Raw genomic sequence first — 22,649 nt, 5'->3', positions numbered from 1 at the left:
TGATTGAAACCTTTTGTTGTCTGAATTTGTACCATCTCTCCTTCCCTCAATGAATGAAATAATCTGCTCGATCTGTCATAACTAGATTTCTGGATATTGTGGTTCTTAAACAATTGAGCCTTGATGGTTTTATTGTTCTTAGGTTTAGGCTGCAACAAACTTGAAGAAATAGGTAGCGTAGTTCTACTTTGTCAGGAAAGTAGAGTTTGAGCAGGTGAGCTAAGAATATCATCACGAGGTATGTTTCTAAGATTAAGCAAATTCAAGAATACATCGGTATTGTCAGCTTTGACTTTTCAAGTAATTGCTTTGCACTCTGTACTGCTTGTTCAGCTAGACCATGGGATTGAGGATATTCAGGACTACTAGTGACATGTACAAAGTCCCATTTTATTGCAAATTTCTGAAACAACTGGCTAGTGAATTGAGTACCATTGTCAGAATAAAGTTTGTGTGGACTACCATGGACTGAGAAATGAGGTTTCAACTGAGTAATAACAGCTCTTGAAGTTAAGTTTGGTAGCAGATCAATCTCAAACCAATTTGAATAAGAGTCTACCAAAATCAAATTATGTTGATTGTTCCACTCAAAGATGTCAGTTGCTACTGTAGACAAAGGTAGTTCAGGAATTGGACTTAGCTGAAGTGGGTCTCTTTGCAAATGCACTCTGGTACTATTACGTACTGAACAAGAAGAAAGAATGCTATCAAAGTCTTTTGATAATTAAGGCCAAAATACTAATTCACTTGCCCTTCTCTTAGTGGATGATAAGCTTGGGTGAACAAAATGCAAAATCTAAAAATATTCTTGCTGTAAGGAAAGCAGGAACAACAATTTTAGGACCTTTGAAAATAATGCCATCTTCCATCAACAATTCATCTCTTTAAGGAAAATACACTTGCACCTCAGCTGGTCCACTAGATTGCTTTGATGGCCATCCAACATTAATGTAGTGATTAAGCTTTTATGAAATTGGATCAGTTGTAGTGTGATCTCGCAACTCATCAATTCTAGTGGTGGAAAAATTATGCACTGACATTACATCAAAGTCAAAATTCTCTGCATCAAGCTTGTTCTGTTGTACTTCTAGGTGATCTGGCTAAGGATCAGTCAGAAAGAGCAATTTACCTTTAGTGCAGACCATTTTGAGATTGTACTTTTACAACTTGAGTATCATTCTTTGTAATCTTGCTGGAGCAAAATGCATAGGCTTCTTTAGAATAGTAACTAGAGGTTGATGATCAGTTTCAATCTGGATATCTTGACCATAAATATAATCATGAAACTTGGAACATGCAAATACTATCATCAAAAGCTCTTTCTCAGTTTCAGAATAATGCGTCTCAGTTTGAGTTAGTGTCCTAGATGCATAAGTTACTGGTCTGCCTTCTTGAAGTATAATTGCACCAAGACCAAATTATGAAACATCACAGGAAAGAACAACTGGTTTATTCACATCATAGTATCTTAACGTAGGTGGGGTGGCAATTTTCTGCTTAAGGTCATCAAATGCCTTCTGATGATGATCAAACCATGACCATACAAAATTTTTGGGTGTTACCTCTCTCAAAGCTGCTGTCAACTCACTGAAGTCTAGTATAAATTTTCCTAAATAGTTGACCATGCCAAGAAGATGCTGTAAACTTTGCACATTGTCTAGTGCTGACATATCTAGGATAGCTGTTTGTTTGGTCAGGTCAGGTCTCAAGCCTGTATTTGTAAACAAATGACCAATGTACATAACTTCTGGAAGTTGGAATTTGCACTTCAGAGGACTGAGCTTTAAGTTTACTTCATGTGCTCTGTCTAGAACTTTCTTGAGGTTTCTGTCATACTCTTCTTCACCATTGCCTCCAACTAATAGCTCATCTACTATTATGGCGCAAGGATAACTTGAAAACATTTACACCACTGCATGATGAAAGACTTCACTTGCAGAATTTATTCCAAATGACGTCCTTAGGAATCTGTACCTGCCAAGCAGAGTCCCTAAAGTAGTTAGAAATGAGGACTTGCGGTCAAGCATCACTTGCCAAAATGAACTCTTTGCATCCAAAACAGAAAATACAGTGGCATTCGGTATTAGAGCTGCAGCTTCTTCAACTGTGCACATTGGATGGTATGGTATTTTTCAAATCTCTAAGATCAACGCAAATTCTGATTTCATCTGAGCCTTTTTTGTAGCAGCTACCTCGGATAACATCCATTGTGTTGGTTCTGTAACTGGACAAGTCACACCTTGCTGCACCATCTTACCCAGCTGAGCTTTAACTTTATTTTGCATTGCTTTTGAACTCTTCTTGCTAGTCTGACTACTGGAGTGATTTCTGGGTCTAACTTCATGGAATACACAACTGGAAGTTTGCCCAATTTGTCAATGAAAACATCAGCATACTCTGAGAAAATGACTTCAGAAAATTTGGAACACGGAACTGTACTCACATGCTAAACTTCTTTAGTAAATGCAAGCAGATTCATTCTCAAACTATCTTTGAGATCCAGTAAAGACTGCACTGGTCATCGGATTATACAGAATAACATGCTATAACAGTTCTTGGCCAAATAACATGAAAGTATTACTGAACCTTCGGTTTGAATTTCTTCACCTCCATAAGCAACAAGTCTCACAATGCTGGTTACATTGAGTTGTTAACTGATTCTCGCTTTTGCAAATGTGTCTGCTGATATAACATTGCACTTTGACCCAGTGTCGACTTTCATCTCTATTGATCTTCCATTAATCTACACCATACAAAACACTTCAATCCTTGTTAATAAGTTTACTGCATCAACTCTTTCTCCAAGCACTGATACACTATCTATATATGAAAATGACTATTTTGGCTCTACTTGATCAACTTGTCTTTTTGTGTGACCTTTCTTTCAACTGTGTGAGGCTTACTTGATTTGCAAAACTTTTGGAAATGGTTCCATTTTTTGCACTTGTGACACTACTGACCACATGCTAAACACTTTTCTCTTTTAGACTCATGATTTGCACCACAATTCCGACAGTTAACAATAAAGCTAGATCTGGGGTTTGCTGACTCACGTTTGTGTTGCACTGAGCTGACAGCAGATCTTACACTTTTTCTAGAACTTTCTGGAAAGCTTTGTACCTTCTTTGGAAACCCTCTGGCTGCCCCATGCTAAGGCCTGTTCTTGTTTGCCACTTGTTGCATATTATCTACATTCGCTCTGGTGCTCACTGAAAACATGCTTTTGTCACTTGCAAGCAGATTCGTATGTCTTTCTGTCACCTCATGTATCTAACAAATCTCCATTGCTTTGCTTAATGGCAAATCACTGTTACAAAGCAAAATCTTTGTCACTGCAGCACTATTAATATCACACACAAGTCTGCCCTTTATCAACTCATCTTTTAAATTACCAAGCTGACACATCTTAGCTTTGTTTCTTAAGTCAGTTATATAAGCTGCAAATGTTTGCCCTGATATCTGGTCTCTTGTGCAATACAAATGCCTTTCAAATGTAACATTTGTCTGGGGGTTGCACATTTCTCTGAACATACGTTTCAAACACTAGGGGTCTTTCCTTGATTCAGCTTGCACAACAATATGGCGGTGTGCATCTTCACCTTCATACACTGCTGGTGCATATAAAATGAATGCTCTCTTTCTATGGCCTCAGATCTCACTAGATGTAACAAAATGAATGCCCTGATATGTGCATCTCTATCTGCATAAGCTGGTTGTATGAAAATATCATAGTCTTGTTCAAATATTCTCCATTTCTCTGCAATATTCTGATCAAACACAAGTGGTTGGGGCTTTTGAAATCCATCTACCATATTAACACATACCAGTGAAGGGTCTTGCAAATAAGCACAAATACACAAGCACACACACACACACACACACACACACACACACACACACACACACACACACACACACACACACACACACACACACACACACCAACACGTGCATAGGTAACTGTTATAAACACAACCTGCTTAATGCTTTTGTGCTCTGAACTTATACTTTCCCTCATTGAGCTTATGAGAATTATGTGAATGAACAAACTCATAGAACTTTCCAATATCTGGACTTTGTGAAATAAACTTTAAAGTCCTCTCAACGCTTTATTGCACTTTGTGAAATAACTTTTCAGATTGCTTGATGCTTTACTGTGTTTTACGAAATAACTCTCTCGGGCTTTCGTTGTTTTATGTAACTTTGTGAAATAGGCTTTTCAAACTTTTCGATGCTTTACTAAGGTTTGCAGAATAATTTCTTGGACTTTTCAATGTTCTGCAGAATCTTTGATTGGTAAAGGCAGAAATGTTAAAGTCATTTATCACCATTCACTACACTTTTGGAATTGGTAAAGGCAGAAATGCTAAAGTAATTGCTTGAAATTTCTTATCGATGAAAGCAGGAATGCTAATGTAATTGGTAAAGGCAAAAATGCTAAAGTAATGCACTTGCTAAAGTCATCACTTTAAGAAACATTCGAGAACGTTATGATGCAACTGAGTAATTCATGAGTACTATAATACTCTTGTAATCTTTTGTAATAAACACTTTTTTATCAGTACAAGAAATATATCAAGCAACTGTACAATGCGAATAAATCAAACTTCTATTGCCCAAAAATTCGATAGCTTTCAAAGTATTTTCACTTTGCAAATGGCTGCATACAGCAAACTGAAATATCCTCAAAATGGCAATACCTTGCTAGGCAACTCAATAGTACAGGAAGCACTCTGTAATGGTGGCACCTTGCAAATAGACACACCCAGGATGAGAACTTTTTGAAATAGCTATGCTTTGACTGGATCGCATGAAATAGTTGCACTTTGCACACAATAAACTCATTGAAATGCATGCACAGTAATAAGCACACACTGTAAGCACTTTTACACACTCTGAGATACTTTGAATAACTTTAGTCACACCCTTGATACAATATGAAGTCGTAGTTATGCCCAAACACAGCACCTCGCCCAAATAAAAGCAGTCGCCTTGCATTATTTTTGCTTAGTGTGCCCTTTTTCTCTTTTTTTACTATATTTGTTTTGCTCGTTTAAGCCCTGCTTATGCCTAACGTACTTTTCATGTGCTCATTTTACACTAAACATGTCCAATTCAGCCTTAAACACACTCATTCTGCCGTAAACATGCCTATTTTGTGCTTTACCGTCAATCATCTTGATAAATACTTTTATCTTATACATTTTCTTTAGTTAACAAACTTTTTTGTTCGTTCCACTAGCCTGATAATGCAGTTTGTGCCCCTTTTGCCTCCTCTCACATTGAGTAAGCAATTTGTATTATTTCTCATTACCTTTGATTCTTTTTGTCCTCTTTTCTCTCAGGTTTACCTTCGCTGTCGTCTTTACATCTCATCGCAGCGAATGTCCTATTCTCTTCCATCCCGGTTCTGACACCATGTCACTTTTGTGTTTGTATATGAATAAATGAGTCTTCATGGGGAAGGTATTTCGCAAAGTGGAACAAAGCAATGAGAGGTCCAAGAGGATTATTTTGCAAAGTCCAATTAATTGAAAGTACTATGTGGCTATTAATTCACACAATACTGATAAGCACAAAGAAAGTGCAGATATAATGCAGAAGAGCATTAGCCAAATGGAGTGTTCATGACAATTACTTATGCACGTATGCATGTGTGTGTGTGTGTGTGTGTGTGTGTGTGTGTGTGTGTGTGTGTGTGTGTGTGTGCGTGTGCGTGTGTGTGTGTGTGTTCATACATATTTGCAAGACCCTTCACTGATATGTGTTAATATGGCAGACGGATTTCAAAAACCACAACCACTTGTGTTTGACTAGAATATTGCAGAGAATTGGAGAATATATGAACAGAAGTACGATATTTTTTATACAAGCAGTTTATGCAGATAGAGATGCATGCACAAGGGCATTTATTTTGCTAAATCTAGGAGGATCTGATGCAACAGAAAGAGAGCAATCATTTGCATATGCACCAGCAGTGTATGAAGGTGAAGGTGCAGACTGCCATATTGTTGTGCAAGCTAAATCCAGAGAAGACCTGGTGTTTATAATATAAGTTCAGAGAAATGTGCAGCCTCCAGATGAACTTTACATTAGAGAGGCATTTGTTCTACACAAGAATTAGAAGCCAGGGGAAACATATGAAGCATACATAACTGGCTTGAGGAACAAGGCCAAAACGTGTCAATTTGGTGACTTGAAAGATGAGCTGATAAAGGATAGACTTGTATGTGGCATTAACGCTGCAGTGAGGAAGATTTTGCTTCATGACAGTGATTTGACATTAAGCAAAGCAATAGAGATTTCTCAGATCCATGAGGTGACAGAAAGGCACACAAACATGCTTACAAGTGACAAAAGCAAGGTTTCAGTAAGCTCCAGAGCAAACGTAAACAGTATGCAACACATGACAAGCAGAGACAGGCATAAGCAAAGGGTAACCGTAGGAATTCCAAAGAAGGTGCCAAGTTTTCCAGAAAGCTAGTGAAAAATACAGTCCCAAGATGATAAAGCGACCAGTGCAACAAAAGGCGAACAAATAGTAGAAAAACACTCGAAGCAACACAGCAGACAATCCAAAGACAATATCCAATTTAATGAAAATAGTAAGAGCTTTTGGGGGTCCACCTCTTCATCAGACTAAAAGCAATTAAATGATAAAACAGGCTCTTTAAATACCCCTCCCTTTTCCAGAAAGTTCTAGAAGAAATGCAAGCTCCACTGCCATCTCTGTGACATACAAGCATGTGTCAGCAAAACCCAAGTCTAGCTTTATCATTAACTGTCAAAACTGTGGTGCAAACCATGAGCCTAGGACAGAGAAGTGTTTAGCATATGGGCAGCAATGCCATAAGTGTAAGAAATGGAACCACTTTCAAAAGTTCTGCAAATCAAGTAAGCCTCACACAGTTGTAAAGAAAGGTCATGCAAGAAAACAAGTTGATCAAGTAGAGCCAAAACAATCAGCTTTCTATGTAAATGGTGTATCAGTACTGGGAAAAAGAGTTGATGCAGTAAACTTATTGACAAGGAGCGAAGTGTTTTGCACAGTTCGGATCAATAGGAAATCCACAGAGCTCGAAGTAGATACTGGATCAAAGTGCAATGTTATGTCAGCAGATACATTTGCAAAAGTGAGAACTAACAAACAACTCAATGTAACCAGTAGTGTGACAATTATTGCATATGGAGATGAAGAAATTAAACCGAAGGTTCAGTAATACTTCCATGTTATTTGGCTGAGAACTGCTACAACTTATTATTCTATGTAGTCTGATGACTGCTGCAATCTTTACTAGGTCTCAAAGATAGTTTGAGAATTAATCTGCTTTCTTTTGCTAAAGAAGTTCATCATGTGAGTACAGTTCCAAGTTCGAGTTTTGCAGAAGTCATTTTCTCAGAGTATGCTGATGTTTCCGAAGATAAGTTGGGCAAGCTTCCAGTTGTGTATTCTAAGAAATTAGACATCTAGGTCACTCCAGTGGTTAGACCAGTAAGAAGAGTTCCAATAGCTATGCAAGATGAAGTCAAAGCTCACTTGGATAAGATGGTACAGCAAGCTGTGATTTGTCCAGTGACAGAACCAACAGAATGGGTGTCATCCATTGTAGCCCCTCTCAAGAAAGCTCAGATGAAATCAGAATATGCATTGACCCTAGAAATTTGAACAAAGCATTAATGTGCACAGATGAGGAAGTCACAGCTCTAATATCAAATGCCACTGTATTTTCTGTTTTGGATGCAAAGAGTTCATTTTGGCAAGTGATGTTTGATCGCAAATCCTCATTTTTAACTACTTTTAGTACCCTGTTTGGCAGATACAGATTTCTAAGGATGCCACTTGGAATAAATTCTGCAAGCAAAGTTTTTCAGAGTGCAATGGAGAAATTTTTTCAGGTTATCCTTGTGCCATAATAGTAGACAATCTACTAGTTGGAGACAATGGCGAAACAGAGCATGACAGAAATCTCAAGAATGTTCTAGATAGAACACGTGAAGTAAATTAGAAGCTCAATCCTCTGAAGTGCAAATTCAGACTTCCAGAAGTAACCTACATAGGACATTTGTTTACAAGTAGTACGGTGCAGTGGTGCAGTGGTAGTGTTGTCGCCTCACAGCAAGAGGTTATCCAGTTTGATTCTCAGCTGGGGTGCCTTCTGTGTGTTGTCTGCATTTCCTCCCTGTGTTCGTGTGGGTTTCCTCTGGGTACTCAGGTTTCATCCCACATTATAAAGACATGCATCTGTAGTGTTTTTCCCCAGGCCTCCACTGAAAATTGGCTTTGTTCCAAGTTGGACTTTCCTGGTTAACAAATGTCAAATAAATAAATAAAATAAATAAATAAGTACAGGCTTAAAACCTGACCCAACCAAACAAACAGCTATTTTACAGATGTCAGCACCAGATAATATGCAGAGTTTGCAGTATTTTATAAGCATGGTCAACTATTTTGGCAAGTTTATACCATATTTCAGTGAGGTGACAGCACTGTTAAGAAAACTAACACTCAAAAATGTTGTATGGTCATGGTTACATCATCATCAGAAGGCGTTTGATGACCTTAAGTAGAAAATTGCAACCCCCTTCCACATTAAGGTACTATGGTATGAATAAACCAGGTGTCCTATCCTGTGATGTTTCTAATTTTGGTCTTGGTGCAGTTTTTCTGCAAGAGGGGAAACCAGTAGTCCATGCATCTAGGACACTTACTCAAACTGAGATGCATTATGGCCAAATTGAGAAAGAGCTTCAAGCAATAGTTTTTGCATGTTCCAAGTTTCATGATTATATTTATGGTCGAGCTATTCAAATCAAAGCTGATCATCAGTCTCTATTTAGCATCTATATAACATTATCTAAAGTTTACTTAATTGAATCAATAAAGGTCGAACTTTATTGATCGATTAAGCAAACATCGAATAACGTAAAAAAAAAAACAAATAAAAAAACTAAATGAGTGAGCAGGGGCAAGCCCCTGCACCCCCACCCCTACTTAAAAATACGAACTCCGAGACTGCACTACATTGAGGTAAACATAAATCTCCCCTTACGGAGATTTCCATTTACTTGCACAATGTTTTTCACTTTCGACATTGTCGTGCCGACAATATCAGACTCGATATTGTCAGCTTATGACAACGTGAAGTAGACCCTCTATTTACTATTCTGAAGAAACCTATGCATTCTGCTCCAGTGCAGTTACAAATAATGATGCTCAGATTGCAAAAGTACATTTTCAAAATGGTCTACAGTAAAGGTAAATTGCTTTATCTGGCTGATACGTTATCCAGATTGCCTCAAAGTACAACAGAACAGCTGATGCTGAAAATTTTGTTTTTGATGTAATGTCAGTGTATAATTTTTCCACCACTAGACTTGATGAGTTGAGATATCACACTATGACTGATGAAATTTCACAAAAGCTTAATCACTATATCAATGTTGGATGGATGTTAAGACAAACTAGTGTATCACCTGAGGTACAACCATATTTTTCCTGCAGAGATGAATCGTTGATGGAAGATGCTATTATTTTCAAAGGTCCAAAAACTGCTGTTCCAGCTTCATTACAGCATGAATATATTAAGATTTTGCACTGTGGCACCCAGGTTTTGTTATCCACTAAGAGAAGGGCAACAGAACTAGTATTTTGGCCTTCATTATCAAATAACATTGATTGTGTTCTTTCTTCTTGTTCAACATATAAGAGTACCAGAGCACATTTGCAAAATAAACCACTTCATCTAAATCCAATACCTGAACTACCTTGGTCTGCTGTTGTAACTGATAACTTTGAATGGCGTAATCAACACTATTTGGTTTTGGGGGTTTGTATCACGTTGTCGAGCTCTTAAAAGTTCGAACATCATATGGTCGACACCATATGATCGAAATTTTACAAGTTTGAACATTTCAACGGAGATCTCCGTACAGTGCAGAATAGGGAGATTTCCCTTTTCTGCACTGTAGTGCGATCTTGGAGTTGGTATTTTAAAGAGCAGGCGGTGTGGGGGGTGCAGCGAGGCTTACCCCCCCTATTTAAACTGTTCAGGTAGGTTTTTTCTTTGGTTTATTTTTTTTTATTACATTTTCGAACTTTTGAAAGTTTGATCATATGGTGTCAACCATATGACGTTCGAACTTTTAAAAGTTTTATTATTGTAATACAGACCTGGTTTTGGTCGACTATTGCCCGAACTGGTTTGAGATTGATCAGCTACCAAACTTAACCTCAACAGTTGGTTTTACTAAGCTTAAACATCATTTTTCAGTTCATGGTAGTCCTCACAAACTTTATTCTGACAATGTTACTCAATTTACTAGCCAGTTGTTTCAGAAATTTGCGAGAAAATAGGACTTTGTACTTGTCACTAGTAGTCCTGAATATCCTAAATCCAATGGTCTAGCTGAACGTGTAGTACCAAGTTCAAGGCTATTACTTGAAAAGTCAAAACATGACAATACCGATGTATTCTTGAATTTACTTAATCTCAGAAAAATACCTTGTGACGATATTCTTGGCTCACCTGCTCAAAGACTATTTTCCAGACAAACTAGAACTATGCTATTTCTTCAAGTTTGTTGAAGCCTAACTCTAAGAACAATCAAACCATCAAGGCTCAGTAGTTGAAAAAGCATAATATCCTGAAATCTAGTTAAGACAGATCAAGCAGATTACTTTGTTCATTGAGGGGAAGGAGAGATGGTGCAAATCTAGAAAATGAAAGGTTTTGATCAAATAGGTCAGATAACAGGCATCTGTGCCAAGCCAAGATCTTAATGGTTAAGCTCCGAAGGTGTAGAGTATAGGAGGAATTGCAGACATCTTCTTCCTGTACCAAAATCATCACCATTGCAATCCCAACACTGTATCTGTGATGCAGATTCTAAACCAAAGACTGAGTCTGACATTGTTTGCAGTCCAGTATGTCTTCAAAAATCTGATTCTGTTGCAGAGTAATTTGAACATTCCACAGGTCAACCATTTTGGAGATACTGTTCCAGTTGCTAAAACAAATTCTCAGTTTTATGTCACATGATATGGACGAGTTTCTAAGCCTAATGTGAAATACATAGCAACGTACTTAGTATTGTATAATGTACGTCTCTAGATTATTTGTGATTTCTGCATGCTTAATATATCAAATTGCACAATCTATTTCTCATTGAGGGAGGATGTAGATCAGAGTGTAGCATGTTAGCATTATGTCTTTAAAAAACATGCAAGGCTGTGCGTGCATACATAAATTCCAGACACTTGCAATCCCTAGTGCCATTTATGAAGAAGCAGCCAGTGTGTAAGCATGTATGATCACAGCAGTTAGTTTGTATATAAGTTACAAAGTCATGATGTAATAAGCTTTACAGTAATGTGTTTGTATAGAATAAAGCTGTTTAAACAGAATCCATGAAGGGTCGTTTATTCGTTTACCAACTCGAAAGTGACACCCTCATCTACTCCTTACTCTAACCAGAACCCTGCAAACAATTACTAAAATGCTCTCTCACTTCAATGCTAACAAAGACTTCAAAACAATATCCAATCTCTGCCATTGAACAAAAAAAAAATGAAAAAAATATTTACACACAGCTGCTCAAATGCATGCAAAAATATGACCTGTTATCAGATAGGTGGTATGACTTTCAAGCAAAATATAATATTCAGACAGTTATGTTTGCTTTAATATCACACATTTAATCTAACATGGAAAATGAACTTCAGACAGGGTCAATCTTTTCTGTATCTCAAAAGGGTCTTTGAAACTATCGATCATAAGCAGCTTTGAGGTAATTTACATTATGACTTTTTACAAGAAGTTACAACCTGTTTTCACATATTCTGCTGGTAAGTCACCAAATGCAGTTATCTTTTCATTTGCAAAAATACTTTGCTTCTATTTGGAATTGACTTACATTCAACAAATTAAGAATGAATATACTGTCATGCTATTTCATTTGCGGACGAGATAAAATAAGGCTACTGTACCATAAGGAAAAGATAACATAAGCCTATTGTACCATATATTCTAGGAACCCTTGGTATTCCTCAAAACAATAGAAATACCTAGGCAGTATGTTGCATTCTACACTTTCCCTTCCCTTCAGTTCCCAGTCACAGAAGTTATTACTGCAAAATTTTTACAACTTAATGTTGAATACAGCTTTCACATCTGCTTACTGCAGAATCTACATGCCATTGGCATCAGTGGGTTAATTCCTATGCATACTGTATATATATATATATATATATATATATATATATATATATATATATATATATATATATATATAAATATAAATATATATATATATATATATATATATATATATATACACACACACACACACACACACACATATGTATCTCTCTCATATATATATATATATATATATATATATATATATATATATATATATATGGTTTACTATCATATTTCTGAATCGAACTCCATCGACTACACTTTTGTCGAACACGGAAGTTCGAAAACGGTAATGTCGAACAACAAAAGCCAACCTAGGAACAGGTTTTAACATGGGTTGAGATAGGGGAGAGGTTTGTAGTTCGGCAATAACAGTGAAGACTATTTCAACCCATGTTAAAACCATTCCTAGACTGGCTTTTGTTGTTCGACAATACCGTTTTCAAATTTCCGTGTTCGACAAAAGTGCAGTCGACGGAGTCCAATTCAGAAATATGATAGTAAACCATAGAAATATATATATATATATATATATATATATATATATATATATATATATATATATATATGGGTCTACTTCATATGGTCTAACTTTCATATGACTGACATTCATTTGCCCGAGACCATATAACCTAGAGTTCATAATACTGAAAACTCACTTGACTGAAACTCATAAGACTGACCAACACCATACAATTGTAGGTTTCAGCTCACTAAATTGCAAACTATAGATATGCACACTTACAACACCAATTACTAACACTTTACAGAACTTGAAAATTAATTATATATTGTCTTAACAGAAACCAGACAATATAAAACCAAACTAGGTAAGGGCTAGGCCCCTGACAACCCCCAACTATATATACTAACTCCAGGATCACACTACAGTACGGAAAAGGGTGTATACTTTTTACTTATCTTACAGCAGTCTACACATTGCCACTACTGTGTTGAAATTTAGCATTGTAAGATGTCCATGTTATGAATTTCAGTCAAGTGAGTTTTCAGTATTTTGAACTTTAGGTTATATGGTCTCGGTCATATGAAGTAGACCCATATACATATATATATATATATATATATATATATATATATATGTATAAGTTAAGACAGGCACTGGGTGGCAGTGAAGAGTTACCAAATAGCTGGGTGACTACAGCAGGGCTAGTAAGGGAGACGGCTAGAAAGGTGCTTGGTGTCACATCGGGACAGAAGAAGGACGACAAGGAGACATGGTGGTGGAATGAGGAAGTACAGAAGAGTACACAGGCAAAGAGGTTGGCAAAGAAGAAGTGGGATTGTCAGAGAGATGAAGAAAGTAGACAGGAGTATAAGGAGATGAGGTACATGGCAAAGAGAGAGGTGGCAAAGGCTAAATATAAGGCATATGAAGCGTTGTATGAAAGGTTGGACACTAAGGAGGGAGAAAAGGACCTGTACCGATTGGCTAGACAGAGGAACTGAGCTAGGAAAGATATGTAGCAGGTAAAGGTGATAAAGGATAATGAGGGAAACATACTCACAAGCGAGGAGAGTGTGTTGAGGAGATGGAAAGAGTACTTTGTGGGGTTGATGAATGAAGAGAATGAGAGGGAGAGAAGGATGGATGATGTAGGGATAGTGAATCATGAAGTACAATGGATTAGCAAGGAGGATGTAAGGATAGCTATGAAGAGAATGAAGAATGGAAAGGCTGTTGGCCCAGATGACATACCTGTGAAATCATGGAGGTGTTTAGGTGAAATGGCAGTGGAGTTTTTAACCAGATTATTTAATGAAATCTTGGAAAGTGAGAGGATGCCTGAGGAATGGAGAAAAAGTGTTTTGGTACCGATTTTTAAGAATAAGGGTGATGTGCAGAGCTGTAGTAACTACAGAGGGATTAAATTGATCAGTCACAGCATGAAGTTATGGGAAAGAGTAGTGGAAGCTAGGTTAAGAAGGGATGTGATGATTAGTGAACAGCAGTATAGTGTCATGCCGGGAAAGAGCACTACAGATGCGATGTTTGCTCTGAGAGTGTTGATGGAGAAGTACAGAGAATGTCAGAAGGAGTTGCATTGTGTTTTTGTAGACTTGGAAAAAGCATATGACAGGGTGCCTAGAGAGGAGTTGCAGTATTGTATGAGGAAGTCAGGAGTGTCAGAGAAGTATGTAAGAGTGGTACAGGATATGTACGAGGGTAGTGTGACAGTGGTGAGGTCTGCGGTGGGAGTGACGGATGCGTTTAAGGTGGAGGTGGGGTTACATCAAGGATCAGCTCTAAGCCCTTTATTTGCAATGGTGATGGACAGGTTGACAGATGAGATTAGACAAGAGTCCCCATGGACTATGATGTTTGCAGATGACATTGTGATCTGTAGTGAGAGTAGGGAACAAGTGGAGGTGACCCTGGAGAGATGGAGATATGCTCTAGAGGGAAGAGGAATGAAGGTCAGCAGGACTAAGACAGAATATATATGTGTGTGAATGAGAGGGAGGATAGAGGAATGGTGAGGATGCAAGGAGTAGAGGTGGTGAAGGTGGATGAGTTTAAATACTTGGGGTCAATAGTTCAGAGTAACAGTGAGTGTGGAAGAGAGGTGAAGAAGAGAGTACAGGCAGGATGGAGTGGGTGGAGAAGAGTGTCAGGAGTGATTTGTGACAGACGAGTACCTGTAAGAGTGAAAGGGAAGGTCTACAAGAGGGTAGTGAGACCAGCTATGTTATATGGGTTGGAGACAGTGGCATTGACAAAAAGGCAGGAGATTGAGCTGGATGTGGCAGAGTTAAAGATGTTAAGATGTGCACTAGGTGTGACGAGGGTGGACAGGATTAGGAATAAGTATATTAGAGGGTCAGCCCAGGTTGGAAGGTTTGGAGACAAAGCCAGAGAGGCAAGATTACGTTGGTTTGGACATGTGCTGAAAAGGGATGTGGAGTATATTGGGAAAAAGATGCTAAGGATGAAGCTACCAGGTAACAGGAAAAGAGGAAGGCCTAAGATAAGGTTTATGGATGTAGTGAGAGAGGACATGCAGGTGGTTGGTGTGACAGAGCAAGATGCAGAGGACAGGAAGAAATGGAAACAGGTGATCCGCTGTGGCGACCCCTAACGGGAACAGCCGAAAGAAGATGATGATGATGATCTATAAATATATATATATATATATATATATATATATATATATATATATATATATATATATATATTTTTTTTTTTATTTATTTTACAGTTGTTTACTGGGTTAGTCCAACTGGATATATGTCCAGTTTCAGCAGAGGCCCAGGGAAGAAAGCTCCAGGTTATTATGAGATGAATAATAACAGATACAGACTTGAAAACAACAGTTTACAGTACTTAAGAAATCTCAAAATTAGGTTTCATGTCTTTAAGAACATGGTACACAATCATATCTCTCAACCTAGAAACATCAAAAATCTGGACAAGGCCCATGAAAAGTAGATACAAATCTGTACACTGATTAACGCAAAACTTGCATACATAATTAAGTAACTCGCCCACTCCAACGGAATTGTGGGATACCAACTTTCAAATGCAAACTGAAGAACAGACAACCAAAATATGGCACCAGAGTCCCCCTGCAACCATTCCCATGTCCCATTACCTGGCTATTTCACCCCATTTACCATAAACATTAATGTGTGCATACTGCTTTACTTCTATAATGATTTGATTTTATTTTTTTTACATTTTATAGCACAATGCACAAACAGTAATATATATCTGCAAAACTAAGCAACACTGTCTCAGAATGAAATAGACATGGCATTAAAACTTCTCTGCCCTTGAAACTCATTCACTGAAGCAGCATTGAAACCCACATCACATCCAAAGAAAATGCATCTGGCCAGGGGTGGATAAAGATTACCTTTGGGCTGTTTTCAAATCATAGGCCCCTGGCTTGCATACCAAACAAGAAACATACATGTGTTCTTTGATACACGTTCCTGACTTTATTACATTATATTCCTTGTATAATACAGCACATTTGTTAGAGTTAAGTTAGAGCACATTTTAAAAATATATTGTCTGAACATTTTTCCAGTAGGCAATGAAACAAAATACATGAACCAATAATGACAAAATTGCCCAATTCAGAATATTTCCATCATAAAATTCAACTCCCGCACACACTATATATATATATATATATATATATATATATATATATATATATATATATGTGTGTGTATATAAATATATATATATATATATATATATATATATATATATATATATATATGTGTAAACACATACAAACCAGAGACATATTTTAAATATTGCTCGTATAATTTTGGAAAGTTGCTTTAATAAAATGGTGTGTAACCACCATGCATTTCACTGCCAAGTCTTGGCCCCAGGACCCTGTGCATTATAGTCAGAACAACATACCACTATGCCAAATCAGCAGTTTCTAGAAAGACAGGAAGACTGAAACTTAAATGGCCATCATTTATTGAATTCAGTTCTGAATTTCTACCATAGCTCTCAACCTCTTAACACAAAAAACTTGGACAAAGCCAATAATGAGGCAATACAGAATTCATTTCTCGCTTCCTACCATAGCTCTCAATGTCTTATTACAAAAAACCTGGACAAAGCCAATAATGGGGGGTATATAGCCCCAAAATAGGAACAAATTTCAAATACTGATCTTATAAACTTAGAAAATTGCTAGAATAAAATGTTTTGTGTTACCATTTATTTTCTGAAGAATATGAAGTCTGAAATTCAAATGCCTGTCATTATTTAGTGAATCCAATCCTTCAGTGATGTGCTATTGCCACAAAAGTCCTGAGGAACAGAACAAAACTATGAGGCATAAATTCACAAGTGGTGGTGGCTAGAGACTTTAGGCTCTATTTACCTGTACCCAAGGTACAAGGTTTGAGCCTGAGTACTTCTAGCCACCAGGTGTACTGAGATGGGGCATTTTAATACACCATTTTTATACACACACACACACACACACACACACACACACACACACACACACACACACACACACACACACACACACACACACACACACACACACACACGCACACATAATCAACACTCTCTCCAATGTAAAAGTTTGGCTCCAAAAACCAACATTAAGCCATATAGCAGTATACCGAGCAGCTATCAGAAAGCAAGTTCACCTCCTAAAAGCAATAACTTTCACAACAGAAGAAGAAAAATATATCCAAAAGCAGTTGTTTCCATTCCATGCTTCCCACGAGCAAATACAGCAAAAAGTATTAACTGAAAATCAGTGCTCGCAACTAGTCTGGCTCCAACGTCTCCTTCAAAGTCCAAAGACTTAAGCGTTCGCAACCAGCTAGTCCAAAAGTTGAAATGCAGATGTCTTCTCGTTCATACCTTAAGCCCTTGCCCTCAGTTCTGACAGGCTGATGGAGCTGATGTCATCGTGCACGTGATGACGTCAACTCCAAAGCACGAAAAGAAAAAAAAATTAAAAAAAAAATCAGGAATGAAGGGGTGCCACTCGTGTATCATGGCACCCCATTATTTGGTCTCCAAAACTCAGAAAAACTGAGTAATTTTGTATAGTTGGGAGGTATGCACACAATTAGCTTATGTAACCAGCAGATTAACACATATAGAAATTTTACCAGTTACAACTCTTGATAAGTAACAGCTTCACACAGATTCATAATCAACAAAGTAAGATCTTGTACAATTAGAGACTGGGTGACAGATTTAACTAGGTAAGGTATACTTATCGGTGGGTAGGGTTAGTCAGGTTTTGAACATGGATTTTGCCAGTGTCTTAGATAGTATAGTTTAAGACTTTTTTAAACTGTGTTAGAGACAGTTTGAGGGTTAGTTCCGCAGGAAGAGAATTCAACTCTTGCCTACAGAGTTAGCAAATAGAGAGTCCCCAGCCAATTTCTTGCTTTTGGAGGTTTGGACCAGCAGTTTATTGTCAGAGCGGAGAGACCTTAGGTTACTGTAGGGGTTAATAATTTTATTTAGTGCAGGTGTCTTAGGATGATTAAGAACTTTGTGGGTGATAATCAGTTGGTTCTATTGCAGTAAACTTGTCCATTCTAGCCACCCTAGTTAAGTTAAGGCTGTGGTGGGTCCTATAGGCCGCACCAGTAGCAAATCTTGCAGTATGGTTATAACAGCTAGCAAAATTGCTAAGAGTGGTTTTATTTAAGTTGGTGAATAGGGGGGAGGCATAGCTAAGGGTCAACAGTAAGTGGAAGCGAGCTACAGAAATTCTGGCTAGTGGTGTTAGGAAAGGTTTGATCCGGGAGAGGGAGCCTATTTTCTTGTTAACAGTTTTGATAGTTTGATTGACATGGGTATCATATTTTAGGGTATTATCAATTGTGACTCCTAGGAGTTTGGTGTGCACATCTGGGGATATCAGTGTGCCGTTGTTGGATTGTACAGTAAAGAATGGAGAGGAGGACTTGCAAGTGGGGGCAAAAATAAGCAACTTAGTTTTGTTAGGGTTTAAAATAAGCTGACAGTTTGCAAACCATTTTTCAACGATGTTAAAAGTGTTTTGAGATGGTGTCATGAGATCGGCCATGGAGGAGACTGCAGAGATTAGAGTGGAGTCATCCGCATATTGAATGTAGGTAGCCTTGGGCGTGACTGTGGGTAGAGCATTGATAAAAACAGAGAAGCGAAGGGGTCCTAGTATGAAACCTTGTGGAACACCTAGTGTAATGGGAAGATGAGCAGATAATGTGTTCTGCCATAGTACAGCTTGTTGTCTGCCAGATAGGTAAGATTGGAACCATTTAATGTCACAATTATTTAGTGAGAATGTTCTTAGGGTACGGATAAGTTATTGATGGCTGACCATGTCAAATGCCTTAGAGAGATCTAAAAAGAGGGCTGAGGTTAGCTTGTTAGCATTATGGTTGTGGTTAATGGAGTTAGAGAAGGATAGGAGGTCTGAGGTGGTGCTGTGATTTGACCTAAAGCCGTGTTTATTCTGAGTGATAGAGAGCATACGTTGCTTATGAACACATTTTTCCATTATTTTGGCCAGTGATGACAGTATGGCTATGGGTCTATAGATTGATAGTTCTCCTTTGTGGAGGGTAATAACATGGGAAATCTTCCAGATCGAGGGGATGGTGGTTTCTGACAAGGTGCGGTTTATAATAATGGAAACAGGGTATGCAATGGCGTCTGCTACTTTTTGTAGATATTCTGGTGGAAGGAGGTCTGCTGCTAGGATAGTGGGTTTTAATTTTTTAATTAAATACTTGATGGTTGAAGTAGAAATGGGCTGGAACTTAAAGGAGAGTGGGGTGATGTCTGGGGAAGAATCAGGGTTAGAGGAATTGGGAGCCAGTTTGCTAGCTAGTGATTGGATGGTTTCTGTAAAGAAACTGTTAAAGACATTTTCAGTTTCCTCAGGGGATTTTAGGCTGCAAGCTGATGGGGTAGGACTGAAAGATTGACCAGGGTGGAGCAGTTTGGCAATTCCTGCCCAAAACTTTTGAGGTTTGTTTTGATGCTTTTGCTGAAGGTGGTAGTAGTTTTTTTTATCTAGCAGTGTAGATTTTTTGGTATCATTTCTTAACTGACAGAATTTGATTTGGTCAGTGGGTCTTTAGATATATGCCATCTGTCCCAAGCTTTATTTCTTGCTATGATTTTAGTTTCTTTAGAGAGGCAGGGGGCAGGTTTAGTTTTAGTTCTAAGGGTGCAAAAGGGAGCATGAGAGTCTACAATGGTAGGAAATCTGGAATTAAAGTAGGCTACAGCATCATCCAATGGAAGAAGCTTTAGAATTGGCCAATTGCATGCTTTGAGATAATTCTGGAAAAAGGTGGCATTGAAGTCCTTATTATTTATGATTGATTTATAGGTGGTTTGGTGGAGGTTGTCTGTTTTATGTTTGATGATGTAGGTGAGTAAGTGGTCACTCACATCATCTTGGAGGGTGCCAGAGTTGTACAGGTCTGGGTGGTTGTTGATAAGGATCCAGTCCAGGATGCTTTGCTATTGGTTTTGTTTGTTCTAGTGTGTGTGGTTATGAGTTGTGTGTAACCATGAAGGAGCAGTTATTCAAGTCAATATTAAAGTCAACTAACATCATTGTTTCATGGGGGTATGCACTTGATAACCATTGTAGGAAGTCCTCTACGATGTTTGATTTATTACCTTGGGGGATGTACATGCATACTATGAATATACTTTTATATTTGTTAAGTTGTAATTTGGTAATGATAATTTCAGCATTATTGAAAAGGGGAGGTTGTTGTGGGGCTACAGTGATGTCTAGTATATTTTTATAGAAGACTGCTACTCCCCCACCTTTCCTAGACTTGCGGTCAAGTCTAAGTATGTTGTACCCTGGTGGGACAACGTCATTGTCTTTAGTTCCTGGTTTTAGCCAGGTCTCTGTAAGACATAACACATCAGGTGCGTAGAGTGCTAAGAGTGCATGGAGATTATGGATCTTGTTGTTTAAACTCCTAATGTTTAGGTGACAAGCTAGGAGACAGTTAGGGGGTCTTGTTGTCAGTAAAATATTGGAGGCGATGATGGTCTGGCGGCTAGTATCTGTGGGTGTGGTAGGACCAAGGTTTAAGTGGATGTCTCTATCCCTTATCAGGTTGTATCAAATGGTAATTATGAATTTCAGAGCTTTATTAATTATTTTATGATAATATCTGAATTGGGAGGAGATAGACCATGGTCTGTTTAGTTGATAGTATTTAAGAGAGAAGTCAAGTTCATAGTCAGTTATGAGATGGTTGACTTTATTTGAAATTGAAGTTGTGATGGTTTGGGATATGGGATGGTGAAAGCCTAGGTAGGGCTGGTTTTCGTAGGTGGTGAGAAGATAAGGAACAAGCAAAAGTGGTAAATGTGACAGTATTAGTCTAATTTTGGAGGACAATGTAGTACTTGTCTGGGGTTTGTTGTTTAGGGCTCAATTTAGAGGTGGAGAGTATAAGTATCACAGTGAGGCTATGGGGTGGGAAGAGGTGGTGATTGATAGTTGTAGCTGTGTATGGTAGGTTGTGGTGGAGGGGGTGTGGTTCCTCAGGCTTTACATTTAGTACCACTGGGGGCGGGTGGAAATTGGGGGCAGGGAGAGGCATGGAGTGAACCCAAGCACAGCAGGGCTAATCCAGACCATGAGGTACCTTATGTGTGTGCCTGCAAGATAAGGAGTTCTAATCTGCTATCTGTTAGTTTTTAAGTTAACTGCAGTCAAAGTTTTTACGATTTAAAACATATGCTGCAGATGTATGAGCATGTTTTGGTTCAGTTTTGAGAAAATTGCAGGTTTCAACTAGCGACTGGTAGATCCAGTCAGGACTTAGCAAAAGATGTATTTTTTGATGGTACTGTTTGTATTTATCTAGCGACTGGTGAATCAATTTCGAAGTCAAAGGTACAGATTACAGGGAATCATAGGGGGCTGCTTCCTAGTGCTGTGGACCCAGAAAGGTTCAATGTCTGCTATGGGACTATTGTTAAAGCTTAGATATTAACCTTGTGGATAGATTAGCTTCCCGTGGGTTCGCAGACAAGTTTGTTGACTTTAAAATTTCAGAGCTCAGCAGTAGGGGGATGAACCAGCAGAGGGACAGAGAGAGAAAACAAAACACAAATCCAAAAGCAGCTGGGGATGAAGTTCTCCCAATAAAGCAAAATGCAGTAACAAAAGTCCAAGTTGGGAGCAAACAAACACGGCTCTCTCGATATTAAATAAAAGATAAAACTTTTATTGAGGTACAAACTAACGAGCGCTTTCGTGCCTCCTGGCACTTCTTCAGACAATACAAACACTACAGAAATCTTAATAAAAAGGGGTTGCCTCACCCACATTGTTTCACAGCAACCAAGCATTTGTCTTTAACAATTAAAATTCACCTGCTGGCAATATAATATGAAGTCAGAGACTTCATACATCAACTAGCATAGGAAATCTTTATACAAATATAAAAAGTCTGAAATTGCACATAAAAAATAAAATAAAATAAAAGAGAACAATAATTCTCAATTTCATTTTTGCCAACAACTATATAACCATACAGAAAAGTGACTGCAGCAAACACCAGTCATAAAATGTATTACTTTCACATATAAAACTGCAGACATCAAGCTTCTCACAGTTGTGATACCAGAGTATACCAAAAGATGGCAGTCATATACACCATAAAAAATGTATTCCATAATTCCTAAAGCAAATACATAACACTCACATATCAGGCTAAATTTCAAAGAACAGTAAGCATAAATGTCCTTTCCTTTAAAGCAATTGGGATACATCTGTCAGAGGGTAATAATGGCAATACATCAGAAAAAAACTGAAATACTGTAGGGGAAATAGTTGGATATACCCTAGTAGTAGCATTCTTAATGTTTCAATCGCCTCTCAACTAAGTAAGGTTTCAGGGACACTAATTCATTCAGGCCATACCCTCTATCAGCCTGCAATCTAATTA

The sequence above is a fragment of the Protopterus annectens genome, chromosome 14.part0 (genome assembly GCF_019279795.1).
Source record: "Protopterus annectens isolate FY-2018-M chromosome 14.part0, PAN1.0, whole genome shotgun sequence".
In the NCBI taxonomy this organism is placed as follows: domain Eukaryota; kingdom Metazoa; phylum Chordata; order Ceratodontiformes; family Protopteridae; genus Protopterus; species Protopterus annectens.
This window is presented reverse-complemented; position numbering follows the sequence as displayed.